The sequence below is a fragment of the Saimiri boliviensis genome, chromosome 10 (assembly GCF_048565385.1).
Source record: "Saimiri boliviensis isolate mSaiBol1 chromosome 10, mSaiBol1.pri, whole genome shotgun sequence".
NCBI classification, from domain to species: Eukaryota; Metazoa; Chordata; class Mammalia; order Primates; family Cebidae; genus Saimiri; species Saimiri boliviensis.
Genome location: NC_133458.1, coordinates 56,040,699 through 56,059,768, shown reverse-complemented (window position 1 = coordinate 56,059,768; position 19,070 = coordinate 56,040,699). Strand labels below are relative to the sequence as shown.

Genomic DNA, 19,070 nt, shown 5'->3' with positions numbered 1-19,070 from the left:
CTGGGGTGGTTTTGGAGATGAGTAGGTAATTTTCATGTAATCCATGCTTGGTGCTCCCAGACAACTGTGTATGCAGAGGTTGTGGAACGGGCAATTGAGTAGGAGTCAAGAATCATACACACTTAGGTTGCTTTTTTTCTCCATGTTTCTTTCGTAACTTTATGGCAGAAGACAGTTTTTTCTCTATTCCTAAGTAGACAAAGGACTTGATAAGAACTTGTAAGGATTTAACTCATTTGAATACATTTTCTCTAAAGTTTTTAAATAAATTTGAGGATTCAGAAGGAGAGAGAATAAGAGAATAAAAGCATTAAATTCTATGCTGACTTTGTGAAGTTGCCTCTTTTGTCATTTTTTCCCCATGTAGTTATAATTGTGAAGGCTAACTAAAAATCCTACCAAGCCTTATTTTACCACAGTAAAGTAGAGAAATAGCCGAATATAGGAGATTGAGTTGTTGGTGTAGATTTTTGTAATTTTATAGAGTATTTGAAAAATAAAAGCTAGAAATATACTATTTAGCAAATACTAATTTATGTCAATTGCATATCTAGTCTTTGCAATAAATACAACATGCATTCTTCTTCAGAATATTATGTTCTTCCTCTTTGAATCCATTTAGCTTAAATATAAGACATGTTTTTCAAATCTTCTGAATAGTAGTTATTGATGGAAACATTTTTCATTGGTTAGCACCACCTTACATTTTAAAGAATTTAAGTGGCTGACATTTTTAAGTTATAACTCCTATTATAAAAATTTAACTTGAATATAAATTGTAAAGTCAACTCCTCAATCGTTTTAATCATTTGGTAGGCTTCTGACTTTATATTTAATGAGATCATCTTATTTTTTATTAGAAATGAGTCAATTTTAATATGTCTGAAAAATATGATTCTTGAATAAACTTATACAAAAGAGTTTTCTAATTATTTTTGCCTTTTTTGCTACCTTGTAAACAAAAACACTCTATTGAAAGGAAAGATCAATTTTTAAAACAACTTTATACATTTTATTAAGAAACATACAGGAATTGCCTGGACACAATGGCTTGTGCCTATAATCCCAGCACTTTGTGAAGCCAAGGCAGGCAGATCACTTGAGGCCAGAAGTTCAAGACTAGCCTGGCCAACATGATGAAACCCATCTCTACTAAAAATACAAAAAAAAAAAAAAAATTAGTTAGGTGTGGTGGGACATGCCTCAAATCTCAGCTACTTGGGAGGCTGAGGCAGGAGAATCACTTGAACCTGAGAGGCAGAGTTTGCAGTAATCTGAGAGCAGGCCACTGTACTCCAGCCTAGGTGATAGAGTAAGACTCTGGCTCAAAAAAAAAAAAAAAAGAAAGAAAGAAAGAAAAATTAAAAATTGCTTTTTCATTTATTGGCTTGTCAATAAGGCCTATAGTTTAATGTTTTTGTTCAAGATTTATTATATGTTAAAACAATTTGATTTTATTCAAACAAATGGAACAGATCAAAAGCTGTTCTGCTGAATTTTTTAAGTAGAAGGTGGAGAATTACTTTTGTGAATGGAAAAATACATCCTTAATTTATGAAGCATTGTAGATGTGGACTTGGCTTCAGGGTTTTATATATATCTATAGAGAAATATATATAGATATATACGTGTATATATGAATATATATGCTTCTAGAGTATATTTAAATTATATACAGGCTGTTTCTGTTATATATCAACATATAGTCTACTTTTATTATTGTTTTTATCCTTGATAATCAAGGTATGTTTAAAAGAGTCTTACATAAAACAAATCCAAAGTGCTATCTAAAAAATCTACCTATTGGAAAATATAGGTAGATGTTTTGTGTTCTTAAAAATAAAAGCCTTCCAAAGGACATAGCATGAGAGAATGAGAACAATGTACAATGAACAATAATATATTTTCAGTAGGCTATAACTCAGGTGATTTGTCATCCAATATAATCTGATAAGGAAACACAACATAGATGTATTTATTGTTGCCTGTTGTTCATTTTTACTAGCATCCAACTGCTGAAGACTCTCCTGGTTGTTCCTGTATCATCAGAAAACATATATAATGGTGATGATTATAATAGTTGTTGAAATTTTAAACTTTTATATTTAGTGACAAACGCAGACATTCCTTATTTTTGTTCTATATTAACCTTGCCAACCGTAATTTTACCTTGCCTGTTAATGAATAATGACAGTCCAAAGCATTTGATCCTATCAAATAAATATCAGCATGGCAAGATGGTCATTCTCAGTAGCGGTCATGGAGAGTACAAATTATTATTATGGGACTATTGCGTAGTTAAAGTTCCTTTAAGCTGGAATGGTTTGTGGAAGTACCACTTCATTTTAACCTCAAATCTGTCTCTAAAAATGTGCAAATAATCATATTTTTCTGTGAATAAAATATTATTTATAAAGCAATACTTCTCTGCCTTGTTGTTAATAGATTGACACAGTCTTATGTATTCAGACCCAACTTCTAATCTGACAGCAGCCATGTTGTCATCCAGCCCTCCCTGGAACCAGTCATGTTTTCCAGCTGCTCTCTGGACATTTCCACGTGTATGCCCTACTTCTTCCTTTAAAAACCTAAAAGTCAACTTACCTATCATTTTAGTAACCTCTGCCTTTTGATTTCCCAGTTTCTTTTAGGGACCCCATTGATTTCTAATTCAATACCCTGAACATTTGGAAATTCATACGATCTTTTCTCTTCCGACTCCTTAATCTGTTTAGTTCTGTTAGGTCTTGGTAATAATGCTTATACTTGTTCTTTGTTTTCCCCTTTCACCTGTTAACACTGTATATGAGTCTCTCCCTTCGTCCTGTCCGTATTAATACCATAGCTTCTAACAGTTTTCCTGTTGACAGTCTTTCCCTTGCCCAATCCATTCAGCAAGTCACTACCAAATTAACCTGCCTAAAATGGCACTCGACATGATACTTCTGTTTCTACTCTTTTTCCGTACTGAACGATCTCTAAATATTTAGCCTGAAATTAAGAATTTGCCATGATGAAACCCCAACTCAACTTTCTAAGTGTATTTGATGCCATCGTCCTACATACAGAGTGCATCTTCGCCATACTGGACAATGTGGATTTCATCTCTATCCTTCTCTCCCTTCCTCAACCAAGAAGAGTATTTGAGTTTTGCCCGCTAAAAGTTCTGCTGGGCTCTAATGCCATCTCCTTCTCATATCGTTCCTTGATTTCCCTATTAGAAGTGATATCTACATTCTTTTATTTGTCTCTGTTTTAGATCACTTGTCACATGACACCTTGAAAAATCATTTCTATAGATGGCATCTTTTAAAAAAATTTTTTTAATTTTTTATTTTACTTTAAGTTCCAGGATACATGTGCAGAATGTGTAGGTTTGTTACATATGTATACATGTGCCATGGTGGTTTTCTGTAGCTATCAACCCATCATCTAGGTTTTAAGCCCTGCATCTTACCTATTATTCTATAAAATCTTCAAGTTTAAATATTCAAGCTTCTGTATCTTCCTAGTCCCTTTCCTTACTAACTTTACATACTAAGTACTCAGTAAATATTTATTGAATGAAGACGATATTTGTTTCAAGCTATGAATGAATGTGTCCACAGACTGCCAGTTAAAGTCTACATTATGTGTAATACGTTTATATCCAACTTCAAATCATAACAATAGTTTACATTTTAGTGCTTCGTAAGAAAGCTCTGCAATCAGAAGATAGTGAAGTTGGTGGAAGCAAAGATTTTTTTCTTTTGTAGAATTAAAACTAACTGCAGAACCATCCAGGCATACAGGTTGAAGTGACTTAATTTTCAAAAGTGCTTAAGAGCACAATTATATCATTTGAATAGAGGTGAAGGTAGGAAGGCCGTTCTAATCAGGGTACAGAATAGATTTACTATGTTTGCAACTCCAGATATCATTAATGTAAACTCCTGATATTTGCATCTGTAGTTCAAAAGTAATTACTTTACAAAGAGTAAATTCTTAGGGGAACTGGCTTCAAAACTAAAGTGTAAAAAGTCCATCTCTGACATTGTGCATCCCTGGTTAATTTGACAAACTTATAGGAATAGGATAAAAATGCCCAATGTTCTTTGATTATTCTAGTTATGTATGCAATAACTTACCCAAATACAGTATACCTCAATGTATAAATAACCAATATCTTCAATTTAACTCCTCAGGAGAGAAGTTAGTCGGAAGCTGTGAGAATATGAGAAATTTCTTAGTTTCATAATTTCTATCTGAGATATAGAAAATCATTTTTGTCTTTGAATTGGCATAGGGTGATATAGCACAATGACAATTTTTATATGTCATTATGCAGATCTCAGAAGTTCTTTGATGAAAATACCAAGGAAGGAAACAAGTAGGAGAATGAGAAAGGAAGAGGAAGGGGAGAAGGAAGATAGGGAGGAGAGTGTGATTTAGTCCAGAACGTGATTCTGATCTAACAGTTTATGCATTCATCTTAGGCAAGTGTTTAATCAACCAAATTGTCTGAATACTCAATTAATTTGATAATTCCCAGCTTGAGTTCCTGAGATTGTGGTTATTTTTATAGTACACCTAACAGGAGTGTTACAGAGAGCTGCACACTAAATCTAAAACATTGGTTCTTCTGAGTCCGTGAATCCATTCTTCGTTTGGAATCAAGACAAATGTGTATAATGTTTCGAAGACCATCCAACTAGATTCTGTTGAACACCATAGATTGAACAATCATTTGTGTTCTTCTTTGAAAAGGTTCTTTCTTTAAAATTATACAGTACCTTTTATTCAAGTTCAAACACTGAGTTCGCCCGGTGCAGCTTTTTGCTGTAGCTAAATAATCTGCACAATGCTTCATAGTTCAGAGAGGCAAATAGTCATTGAAGCCTTTATCCAAGGGCTTCTTTGTCTTTCTCTTTCTCCCACAAACCCTCTCTGTAGAATTTGTCTGTATGTGTCACTTGTCGACCTGTTCCCAAGCAGATATCACAAGACTTTAACAAATATTATCAGGTTAATTTCCAGTCACATAAATGAGAACTCAGTTACAGAACTGAGACTTAGACAGTGGTAGTTTTGTAATCAAAACATGTATGTAACTCTTATTTTCTACAAAACACTTCTGAGTAAACTAATATATAATTTGTTAGTTTTAGGATGTTAGTATTCTTATTGCCTAGGAGTACTAGAGCACCCCCGAATATATTGACTTATAAAAGAAGCTGACTTCTCTTGCACACAGGTGGTCCAGAACTGGTGTGGTAATTCAACAGTTAACTAGAAGTCAGAATACTACTAATTTTTGGTTCCTACATCCTCATGGGTGATTTTAATCCTAATAACTCAGCCATTATATGCACATTTGAAATAGGAGGGATGAGAAAAAGAGCGGAAACATCAGACTGTCTTTTTTGTCTTTTTTTTTTTTTTTTTTTCTTAGACACAGTCTTGCTCTGTTGTCCAGGCTGGAGTGCAGTGGCACAATCTTGACTCACTGCAACCTCCATCTCCTGGGTTCGAGCAAGTCTTGTGCCTCAGCCTTCCAAGTGGCTGGGATTACAGGAGCCTGTCACCACACCCAGCTAATTTTTTTTTGTATTTTTAGTAGAGATGGGGTTTGATCGTCTTGGCCATGCCAGTCTTAAACTCCAGACTATCTTTTAGTGAAACCTCCCAGAACAGGACCACAAAATTTATGTTAACATCCTGTTGACCAGAACTTAGTCACAATAATGTACCTAGTTTAAATACGGCTTTATTTTTGGAGGCTTAAAAAAATTAAAAATTTTAGAAGGCATGAATGTGAATGGAACTAAATATACAGGTATAATATCATTAATTTCCATTTTATAATGTAAGACTGTAGCATGGGATATAAAATGATTTGCCTGATCCAAGCCAAATATTTAAACATTATTTTAAAATTCCCTTCCTAGTGAATATGGACTATGTGACTTTATCTAGTCTTTAATACCTTATTTCTATTTTGGAAACATATTTCTTTCTAAATGTACGAGAATATGTAATTATGTACAATATAATGCTTTGAAGTATACATAGATTGTGGAATGGATAATCCAGCTAATTAACAAATGCATTACCTTACATAGATATCCTTTTGTGTGTGTGGTGAAAAGACTTAACATGTACTGTCTTTGCATTTTTTGATAATATGTATTGTCATTACCTACAGTCACGATACTGTACAATAGATCTCTTGAACTTTTTTCTCCTATCTAACTGTAAATACTTATCCTTAGACCATCTCCCAACCTCCCCTTCCCACTAACCACCAGCCTCTCATAACCACCATTCTACTTTCTACTTCTATGAAAATAACTGTTTTAGATTTTATATATGAATGAGATCATGCAGTCCATGCCTGGCTTATTTTACTTCACATAGTATTAGGCATCAAAAAGAAGAAAACTCTTCCTTTTGCAACAACATGGGTGAATCTGAAGGGACTAACTAGTGGCACATGGCCACTAGTTATGTGACCTTTGATTCTCTGCATGAAAAATCAGATCACTGAATTATATGACTTCTAATATTCTGTGATTAATTGCTTATCTCTGATGTGCAAAGCCTCGAGGAAAGGCAATGTTTCATATTGGTATTCCCAATACCTGTAGCAATGGTTTATAGGAATAAATACATATATATATATATATATATATATATATATATATATATATATATATATATAATTAAGTAAACATACATGGTGAAAGTTACATGAACCAAGTAAACACTTCACATTCCTCCTAACTCTCCTAGATGTTGCTAATTTCTCTGCACTTTCACATAATAATATGCATTAGTTGTAACGCTTTCAGGCTCAAGTTACTGAAAGCCAAATCAAGTAGGCATAAACCATAAGGATATTTATGATTTTACATAACAGGAAATCTAAAGATAGGGCAGACTCCAGGATTGGTTGATTGAATGGCTAAAAATATGTCTTCATTCCATTTCTCTGCTCTGCCATCTTCAGACATCAGATTGCTTCAAGATAGATATTGAAAGAAATGGCATCACTTGCATAATATATATACTTCGTATCTAAATCATTTTAAATATTTTAAAATAATTTTCTGATTATTTTTGAAAGATTCATCTCCTCACAAAAAACTATTCTTAGATTATATCCATACTTAATTTATATCCCCAATCTAGGACATAATAGTAGAGGGCTGGATACATAGTAGATACTTAGTATTACATCTTTGAATTATTTCTGATTAGGTGAAATGCATAATATCTATTTCATCACTGTTAACATTATTAAATAAAAAGAGAACTTTGAAATCAGACAGATGATTTTGGATCCGGGACAAATTACTGACTCTTTCTGAGTAGCTGTGTCTTTATTTCTAAAACAGAGATGTTAATACCTAATTCCTAGTGGTGGTAAAGATTAAAATGATAATCTGTTTACAAATAATAAATATCATTTTTGTTGGTAGTATGTACAATGTTTTAAAAATATTTCTAAAGCTACTGACTAAAAAGTGCAAGTACATATATTTATTTTTGTCTTTATATGTTGGTTCCAGGAGAGTGCTATAATGTTGGAAGACATTATGGTTATTACATGGCATATAAATTATGGCAATAATTTATTTGGGTAACGATGTCACACAATCTTTCTGAATTTATCTACCTGTATTTCTTTTTCTTTTTTATTTCTTTTATGCATTTGTTTTTCACTATTTATAGTGGCTGAAATTTAGAAAGCTTCAGTGATGTATAAGACATTGGCTCGGTGTGAGAGAAAATCGTTTGGTGTGCCAAAAACACCCTTCCTTTTGTTTCAGCACTATGCAGGTTTCTCTGTCTACCTTGGCATTCTATATTTATTGCCATTGGGTAGTTCCAAGTTTAGTTTCTGATTGAACCTTCCCAGAGTCGGGCTGTTTTTGCATACTGGGAACCTGGCCTTATTCCCTTGAACAAATTGTTAGTAGGAAAACCTTCCTAAGTAAAATTAAGCAAGTGAAAAACAAACACAAAAAATATACAAAACCAAAAATAATGCAAGTTTATTAATTTATAACTTACTGTTTGAAATTGCACAATGCCACAAATCTGACCAAATTTAATGTCAATGTGAAATGCTTAGGACAGCTTTAGTTTATCATGTTTTTAATTGTAAGGGAAAAATGTGTATTTCTGTCATTTTACATGTTTTTTTCCGATATATTATTTGATATTATGATTAAATATCATAAAATACCTGAATTTTGGGGAGAAAATAAAACATAAAATATTGTGTAGCTGAATATGTGTGAAATATTTATGATTACTTCAAAGAATATCTCATGATTTGCATTTGGATTAGGACACCCAAATGAAACAAACAAACAAAAATCCTGCCCTGTTAAATGCAGAAAAAATGGTTTAGGCAAAGACAAGAGAGGGCTAATTTGTTTGACAGAGTTGAGCTAGAAGTATCAAACACAGGTTTAAATAATTCTGCTCCATTCCAAAGGGTCATGTAGAATTTATTAGCATACCATAGCTGAGTGATACTATGCTTGTGTTACCATTTCAGAATTGCCCAAAGTTATTTTTTTTAGTATGATTGGTCCTGCCAGGCGGCCTACTTTATTTCAATATCATTCTTCACATGCTGCATTTGAACACAGCTAGCTTGCATATTGCAATGAAACAAATGGGCTAGGCGTTAGAACAATGAAACATCCCTCTGTTTGAATATCCATGAAAGCTACATGAATTCACAGAGAAAAAAATATAAGAAGATGAGTACCCCTGGTATAGAGGCTAGAAATGATGTCAGTATATTGAAAATTTATAAATGGCACATGTGTACTGATTACAGGTGAAAACAGTTGTTAGTTTTATCTTTGGGCCCTCAAGTGTATAGCCATTAAAACTATATACATGTTGCAGTCTGTTTTGTGAATGTCTTCAAGGATGCTCTTTTCAGAGTACTGGCTATAACTTTCTTTTATATCATATTCTTCAGATTATGGCCCACCGGGTTGGTGAAGATGACTGTATTGCCATGAGGTAGAGTCATTCATAAAAATAGACAATGTGATAGGCAGAAAAAGAGCAGTATGATACTGCTGATAATAAAAGAACTGGTCCTGTCAGATACATTAGGCAGTATCTTTCGTAACTTTAATTCCTTCATTATTTTATTAATAAAAGTATTTTAAGAATAATGCAAGATAGAATTGTCATGCTAGGACTACTTTAAAAGCAAGATAGAACTGTCATGCTCATATTACTTTATCCGATTCAGTGGTTTTGAGGTCTCAGATTCTGTATTTAACCTAATAATTTTACGTGTCAAAAAATTATTTCCATTAGTTCCCAATTTTACAGAATTGCAAAGTAAATCTGTCTGTTCCTAAGTATTTGCTACTTTTGGACCATTGAAACCAAAAAAGTAGCAATAAATAACAAAGAGCATTCAATGACAGATATTAGATGTGAAGTCCCCCAAACATAATAAAGTATGTCCTTTTAGAGTCCAGAGAAAACACATTCATTTTTGATTCATCATATTGTAAATGCCTGATGAAATAACGTGATAGAATGGGAGAATGAAAATGTATTACAAGTTCTGGGTCCAGAAAATTATGCTGAGGTGTTACTTGATCTCCTAGTGCATTCTGAAAAAATAAAACAAGTATTTACCCAAGAACAGCTCAAATACAGATATAAACAGTGGTATCTAGCTATCTGTGATAAATCTACAATAATTTTTCTTTATTTATTCTTCATGTGATAGATGCCACAATGCCAGTAGTATAAGTTATCTGATACTTTTAGAGTTAATCATTACATATAATAATTATTTGAAACTATTTGGGGATGGGGAAAAAAATGGATGCTGGTGATTGTATTTTTTATTCACTTTGCTAATTAGTAGTTCCCCTCTTGCCAAAATGGAAAACAGACAACAAAAACAAAAGAAAATATTTACCTCAAATTTGCAGGGGAAAAGAAGCTGATAATATAGAACTCGGTTGAGTAGAGCATGCACTAATCTGGCCACAATCAGGGGTTTGAGTCCCACATGGGTCAGTAATCTCTGCACTCTTCCTGGGCACTGTTTCTGAGCAGGTATGTGCTTCTGAGCAGGTAAATGCAAATCCATGCCACTCTTTGAAAAACAGATCAGTTTTCAAGGTGATAGCACAGTGTTGTTATCACGGGCTCATCATTATGTGTTGTGTTAGCTAAAGTATAAATTTTTAAAATAATATTTAAATATCTCAATTTTGATGCATTTTCTAAAATAGTATGTAATTTGGCACATTCAGTATTATTGCATAGGACTTTGCTAGATTTCTCACAAATTTGTATCAAATAAAAAGAACAACCTGCTTCATATATAAAAATACAGATGGAATGATTAATAGAACTTTATACCTATAATCCAATATCACAGCTTGAACTTCATATCCACCATGAATGGGGGCTTGATGTACAGACAGTGCTTGACTTACGATGATTTCACATGAATTTTTGACTTCACAGTAGTACAAAAGTGATATGCATTCAGTGGAAACTGTACTATGAATTTTAATCTTTTCCTGGGCTAGCAGCATATGGTATATTGTACAATACTCTCTCAAGATGCTAGGCAAGTTAGGTTAGGTTTGGTGTATTAAATGCATTTTCATCTTAACGATATTTCCAACTTTCGTTGGTTTTATCAGGATGTACCCTAATCATAAATTGAGGAGTATTCATACTTGCTATTACAGCAATCCTTTTCTAGTGTACATAAAGTATGACTGTGTGTACATGTATGTGTGTGCATATATTTGTATTTGTGTATTCTTCATCTCTGTCAGTAAAGACTCATCATTTTTACTATGAAAAAAAATCCCTTACTGGCTCAACAAATCACTGTCCTTCCCCATGTTACCGTAGTCCAAAACTCTTCACATTCATATCGTTATAGATATAATTCAAATTTTATTTACATAACTGCTAAATGATTGCAATAACTTCCTAATTTTATCTTTTGTTTTTTTCCCTTAATTCGTAGGTCACACTGCTATCTTATTTATTTTCCTTAAAATGATGTTTTTATCACAGTACTTCCCAATTCAAAATCTCCATTTCCTCCCAATTTCCTAGAACAAAATACTCACTCTCTCATGAAGGCTTCTGCAGTCTGTCTCCAAACTACTTTTCTAGCGTTTCTCAGTACCCATCTACGTGAACCTGTCAGTACACATTTGTTAGCAAATTTTCTTTTACCTGCAGTTGCATTTTCCTTTGCCTCATAGAATACTGTCTGCCCATATGTATTTGCAGGTCAGGGTTCACCCAGATCAAAACATTGTTCTTCAATATCACAGTCATTGCTGCCCTGCAACCCTTTTATCAGAAGGCAAACTGCGGCAAGTGCTGCCCTTTTAATGCCCTTCAGCATATGTGACTTAGACAAGGCGGCTCCAGGACTCTCAAAGACATGCAAGGTTGTTGGCTCCAACTTATACACAACTTCTGACTTGTTTTCCATGTGAGTTAAATAGTCTCTTTTAATTTACACCCTCTCCATTACTTTAACTTGGTTTAATGTCTCTGTGGAGTTTGTTTATGAAATGTGTACTTCCTAAATTATTTGACTTAGCTCACTGGCCTTCAGGTGATCTGCCCCTGGATTTTTATAGCTTCATACATCTTCTAGATGATTGGCATTTATGGGAATTTAAGGAAAATAGTAATTCCAATATTGCAATTTTCCTTAAATTGTGATTAAATTATGATTGACCTGGCACCACTTGTGTCTGCTTTATTTCCAACCTGCAGTTCCCAAAGCTCCAGACTTCTAGTATTCCTGGTCCCCTAACTTATTACTGACCTCTTGCTGCTGCATTTCCCTGCTCTGCTTTGAGAACTTAACTGTGCCAAACCTGAAGAATTCCAACCTTAAAGCCCACACTGCACTATAGCCAGCTGGTACCCATGAGCTGACCCTGAATATAACTTGTGCCTTCTTGCTTCTGTTGGCTAGTGCCCCTTCTTTCTGCTTTAACTATCTCTTCCTATTTATCTGAATCATGGCTATTTCTGATTTTTAGCTCATATCCATGTCATTCATGAAATTTTGGTTACCTGTCTAGCTCTTAGTGATCAATAGTATTTATTGGCCTTTTTTCCCCCCATATACTATTTCATAGGAAATCTCTTTTGTCAAAAAGAGACAGAGGGTCTGGTAGTGTTTAGGTTTGGAGTCAGACAGAATGGACTAAAGGTTGGGCATTCTATCACACCTTAATGTCTTATTTGTGGAAGGCTAATGATAATAGTAAATAGTAAAATGATGATAAAATGTGAGTAATATTAATAATAGCAGTACTGCTAAAAGCTCCTTGTAAAGACCAAGTATCACACTGGATTCAATTAATAAATATTTATTGGGTACTTAACTATAAGCCAGGCAATATGGTGAGACTATGTAGGTAAACAAAATAGTCATCTGCCTGCAAATCAGCTGCAATTACAGTCATAATGTCAAACAGATTTATTGTAATGGCACTATGACATTTACTTCTTTTGTATTTCTCAAAGTGCTAACCCAGTCCATGCTACCCGAAGTAATATTTCGTTGTTCTATCTTGTGTTGTTACTTTTTGGTCTTTGTATTAATTTTATTGGTTTTTGTGCATATTATGTTTGACTTTATTAAATACTTCACACAGTCACTCTTGTGATTATGAATGATGAACAAAACATCCCTTCATTTATAGAGAAGCTTTCTCATAACTTAAAGTCATGGCATGGAATTTTTATAATTCACATTGATGTCAGTGTTAATTTATTGCTGTAAAAAGAAATAATGCAACAGAAATGTCCAAGTTCATATGATGTCAGGGTAAAGGCTGGCATCCTCTGGATTTTTATGGTTTGAATAAAAATGCCTGCACTTTGGAGTTCTTAACTAAATTTTAGTGGACCATGAATTTCACCATGATGATGTAATCTTGGCGGCATATATGCAAAATAAAGTATCGGCTCCATTGAAGACTTTATTTTAGCCTGACTCATCAGTGGCTTCTTGAGCTGCAAATGCTGATGCTGTAATATGTGTCTAGAGAAACCACATGTTTAATTGTCTGCTATGAAATGCTCAGTGCTTTATTTGTTTTTTTCACTTCCACATTGATCACAGAAGAGATGAATAATGTTGACACTGAGAAAAATGAGGTTGAAACAAAATACACTTAAGAATTAGTATGGTTAGGAAGACAAGTAGAACTCCTGGGGGTTGTATAATAAGCTGAATATATGTGGTGAATTGGGGGCATCACTAGAAATGCTTCATACTTTGAGTAGTTTCTAGGTTTTATAACAGGCTGATTTTAATGTCATGTATTACATTTTTTCAGCAACCTATCTAGTTTTATAGAATTTTAAAATTAATTTTCTTTAAAAGGGTAGAGACAGAGTTGCATGTTTGTGCATAAACATGTGCAATCTATTCCCCCTTAGTATTATTTCATAATGCAGTTGTTTAAAGGTCAATTGATGCATATTTTACTCTGCTTTCCAGGACAATAGAATCAGAGCAGAGCATGGTTTCTACTCAGAGAAAGATCCAGGCTATCTAAAATTAGGTTAGATGGTCCTCAGCAAAGAAATCAAAGCTGTCTTATATTTAGTTCTAGTGAGACATCCCACTGTGCATTGATGTAACCAATAACATGCCCTCGTGGGCCAATATGGGCTGCTGATTAACTTCTTGCAGTAAATCTATAGGTACGTGTAGGTGGACATTTTATTCAAGGGGAAAAGAATTTATTTCCCATGCTACCAAAGAGTTCTGGGAATTATTTCTACTCTTCAGCTTAAATTTAAGTTTTATGTCATCAGTGTTCCAGCATAACATCAAATAGTCTTTTTAAAGTTTTGCATTTGCTACTTCAATCTAAGATAAATATTTTTAACATTAGAGAAATTTTTTGTTTAACAAAGAATATCATGTGTAATAGGAATAGGGAAATAAGTTGGCTTTTAGTACATAGTTTGTATAATCTTAACTGTCTTTCTAATAGTTTCCTCTTTATATATTGAATAAATCATAGATCCAAAAACAAGGCTAATTTGTGAACATACCGGAAAGATGCCTCTTGTCACTTGAGCAAAAACAGCTATGGTATAATTTGGTGATTCAAAGCTAAAGCTACCATATTCTCACATTTTGTCCCTACTTAGGCAATTGTAGGGAAATAAAGGAAAAGTGTATGCTCTCTTTCCTTTCCCTTTCCTCTTCTTCCTCACATTTTCCTTTTCCTTATTGTGTTTCATTTTGTAATTGACTTTTTCCCTTCTGTTCGTAAAGTCATGTTGGTAAATGGTAACCGATATCCTGCATGCTAAGATGGCAGCAACCACAGCTTTCATATTGGCTGTTGGTTAAACATGATAGTGATCATGTCAAGAACTGAATATTCTAGGCATCTCAATACTCATTTCCCCCCACGAAGGATAGTCTACTGAAAAATACAAAGGAGAAAGCAAGAGTTGTTTAGTAAAGGAAATTGGATGATTATCATTCATTTTAGTATTTTAAAAATTATCTTAAGTCACCAACAACTCAAGTAGAATGAAGAGTCAATGGTAAGTAAAAGACATTAGAAATAAAGTAGTAGGTTTACCTAAAAGTGAGTTTCTGAGGGAAGCTAGATTATTTATTTGTCTAGGAATGGCATTGGGATAGTATTGTTAATTAATTTTTCCTTAATTTCAGATCAAAGTTAAAATAAAATTTATGAGCTTGTAAATTCTTTTTATGATTATCTGACAAGTGTGTGTGTGTGTGTGTGTGTGTGTGTGTGTGTGTGTATGTATTGGAACTTGCTTTTCTTTTTCATTGTTGGGGCTAATAAACCTAGAAGTGAGTGTCTAATTATATAATTTATCTTTAAATATTCATTGGTTGCATGTTCAGAGGATTTTATTTAGAAACATAGAGGCATAAAGTTAAATGCAGTTCAGCTGGTCATCATTCTAGTCAGTCTTCTTCCCTGCAGAGAAACCCAGAGCATGGCAAATGGTAAACGCTAACTGAAATCCTGTGTTCTAAGATGGCAGCAGCCATAGCTTTCATGTTAAACAGTTTCATATGTTGGTTATATATTGGATAAATCATAGATGCAAAAACAGGGCTGATGTGCTGATGTGTGGACATACAAGAAGGATGCCTCTCGTTATCTGAGCAAAGACAGCTAGGGGATAATTTAGAGGATTCAAAGCTAAAGCTACCACATTCTCACATTTTGTCCCTACTTAAGCAATTCTAGGGAAATAAAGGAAATGATCTGAAATCTATCTTTCTATCTAAACTACTGTAGTTCTGATGATAACTTGGATTTATCCAGTTTTCCTAATCTTGGGAGTAAAAAGAAATATTTTTAGAGCAAGTACATATAAACATCCAGATTTATCCCGATTGGACAGCCCAGTGAGCTACGAGCATTATTTATTTGTCTCCAGTTTTAGAGAACAGTGATGTGAAACCTGACTGTTCCTCTAAAGAAAGCTTATAGCATTAAGGACATGTTTTCAACATCTGTAATTTCCCTTAATAACTTATTATCTAACCTACATAAATTTGGAAGTCTTTACAAACTTTATGTCATTTGCAGATACTGTGTCTCATTGCTGTAAGGTGCACCATTTTTTTTCCATCACTAAGAAAGAAAAACAATGGCACCAATTAAATATGACACAATTCTTTCTTATCACTTAGAATTTGCATTTGGTACTTACTGAAAATAGATTTTGTATGAATTTTCATGAATTTTATAATATTTAATGCATATGCACATGAAAAAAGTAAAATATATGTGAGGTAAATTGGTTGGAGTATCCTCAAATTGTTTTACATTGAGATTATGACTTTTCTAAATTACTTTGCTACCTAGAATTTTTGGTATCTGTTATTTGATAGGGGGGTGTAGGGTGGTAGTTGTAGTTTTCTGTTTGTTTCTGCATCAAGAATGTGGTAAAGTAGCATTTATTTTATTAAAGAACTTCATTGTTTCTAGAACCTTCTTTCAAATTACTGACCTCCATTTTTATGCATATGTAGACATATTCAACTAAGTCACAGCTGCAGCCTAGATGATATTAACTTAAGCAGTACCTAATCCAGGATCAGAGGAATTAAAAGGTGAAAGTTCTGCATGTTATAATTGCCAACGAATATGGTACTGTATCTTTTGGGAATAATCTGAGTTAGTTCAGTCTAAGAGAATATAGATATTGCCTACATAGATGTGTCTGAAAAATGATCAGTTCCTATTTCCAAATTTCCTTGTGAAGGCAGTTTCCCAAGGAACTTTGGTCTTCACAGCTTCCTCTCACTGTCACAAATTCTGATGTCCTCATCAGAGATATGATATTCAAGACATGAATGCAAAGATATAGTATCCAAACCTTAGTATATTGAGCCTTAATAATTATATTAGAAGATAGTCAGGAACTTTCAGCCCTCAATTATGTTATCAATGGAGGAGAACTCTGCTTTCCTCAACATAGAAAATAGCTTTTAAATCAATTCTGTCAGTATTAGCCTTCAAGCTATGCTCTAAAACATAAAGGGATTGTAATGCAACCAATTACATGTAATACATTATGTTTATGCAGAAGTTATCTTCAAGGGAAGCTGCCTTATTTATGTAAGTCAGCGATTGTAGAGGAGGTATAGTTAGAATAAATAAAACATATAGGCCTGTGGGTTTTCTTTATTCATTTTTAGCCTTTTTATTACAGAACATTTAATCACATGCACAAGTAGAAAGAATAGAACAGTACACCTCTATGTATCCTGTGTCCTACTTTCAACAATTATCTGTATTTTTCCAATTTATTTCATCTGTCTTCACATTTTCTCTGACCTCTAAAGTACTTCAAAGCAGATATCAGGCATCATTATCATTTCCTCATATATATTTCAGTACATAGCACTCACATAGAAGTTCATTTTTAACATAAGCTTGTCGTTATCACCTAAAAAAATTACTAGTAATTTCTTAATTTCACAACCTTCTTCCATATTCAGATTTCTCTAACTGTCTTAAAGATGTTTTGTAGGCCAGGCGCGGTGGCTCAAGCCTGTAATCCCAGCACTTTGGGCGGCCGAGGCGGGTGGATCATGAGGTCAAGAGATCGAGACCATCCTGGTCAACATGGTGAAACCCTGTCTCTACTAAAAATACACAAAATTAGCTGGGCATGGTGGCGCGTGCCTGTAATCCCAGCTACTCAGGAGGCTGAGGCAGGAGAATTGCCTGAACCCAGGAGGCGGAGGTTGCGGTGAGCCGAGATCGCGCCATTGCACTCCAGCCTGGGCAACAAGAGCGAAACTCCGTCTCAAAAAAAAAAAAAAAAAAAAGATGTTTTGTAAACGTTTGTTTCTTTATTCCTTTCTTTTACCCCTTTCCCTCTCTCTCTTCCTTTTCTCTCCTTTTTTCCTACCTTTCTTCCCTCCTTCCTCATGAATCAAGATGAAAACAGGTCAGAAACTGCATTTAGATAAGTTCCTAACATCTCTTTTACCCTCCCTCACTTTTAGAACAGATTAATATTTCTAGCTTTATTTTCCTGGGAAGGCAGTAGACAGTGGGCTTTGAGTCAGAAAATCTGGCTTCTTATATTGGTGGTGTAACCAGTTATTGAACAAGTTAGACTTAGTAGGATATAAGCAGTTAGCAACTTGAGTCTTTCTCATTGTTATCCCTTGAAGCAAGCTCTATGGACTCATTCTTCCATAAAGCTTAGTTTTCACCTAGTTTTCTACTCAATATTAGGTATGTGCAAATACTCTTTTTTTTCTCGTTATTGAACAGTCTAGTCTAGTCTAATACACAACTTATTTTCTTACTAAGTTCTAAGGTTTCCCCTTCCACTACCTCCCATTATTCCCACACCCAGGCCAGTTCTGTCCTGTATTGGGGAAGAGATTAGCATGTTTATTCTTTTTTTCTCAACCTTCTCTCTTTTACAGACTAGCTACTCCTTCTGGATCTTCCAGGTTTAGACCCAATGGTGAGGGAGGAAACAAGAAATAATATAGCCAGAACCACTTTATAAATAGAATGCTTTTGTGGATCTGGTACTGTCTAATCTGGTGTCAAGATTATCTGTTTCAGATGCTAAAGTCCTTGCTATTTCTCTCTTGAAGCACTTTTGAGGGATTACCTCTGATTTTTTCACCTTTGGAAACTTCCAACTATAGGAGTCTTCCTGGGAACTCAGTTTCCTCTTAGCCCTTGTCTTCTCAGAAATACTTTCTGTTGGGACTCTCTTATCTTTCCAAGGCAGCTGTCTTGGAAAGAGTGCCTTTGAACTCTCAAAAACACTTCTTTTTAGAAATCCACTAGGCCAATGGGAAAACACATATATGCTTGATGGGTCCATCAGTGGAAGTGCAAGCCATTCCCAATATAGACGGGTCTCAAGACTCTGCCACTTCCAGCCAGACTCATAGAGAGGGCTTCATAGGAGTACAGCCTCCCTCAACTCTAAGAGACACACAATTGGCCTGAATTAGGAAAGAAAGCTTTGACTAGAGTGAGGAAAAAGAATAACACAGCCTCCAGAAACTCTCTAACTAGATATTCACTACCATTTTCTTCAGAACTTCTCATGAATTTATAGCCTTTTCTTATATAGGCTAGAGGTGAGTAATGAGCACAACCGGATTCACATTCTCTGATCCTATTCTTAGTAGATGTGTTCACTTTTGCTCTCCATATCTGGGGCCTATAAAAAGGAAAAGACACAGTTCATGTCCTTGAAATCTTGGCCACATCATTTAAACTCACTGGATCTATTTCCTCAACTGTAAAATCCAGGCTTTGGAGAGAAGGAAATGAAGCATTGTCCCTCCCTTCAAGGAAATGGCAGTTTACTAAAGGAGATGCATCTCAAAATAATCACCCTGCTAAAAATTAGATTGGCAAAATCACAGAAGTAAGCAGGATGGGCTGTCCCATGGAAGGAGGCAAAGAGAAGAAGAAAGGTTTTCTTTTCCAGCTAAGGGGAAGACATTCTTTGGTTTGGTATTCCCCACAACT

General features: G+C 34.4%; 1 protein-coding gene across 11 annotated transcripts in view; it reads left to right on the top strand.

Moving 5' to 3' along the window:
- Positions 1-19,070, top strand: part of MAGI2 (membrane associated guanylate kinase, WW and PDZ domain containing 2) — a 1,426,516-nt gene that overhangs the window by 19,338 nt on the left and 1,388,108 nt on the right. The gene's annotated exons all lie outside the window — the stretch shown is intronic.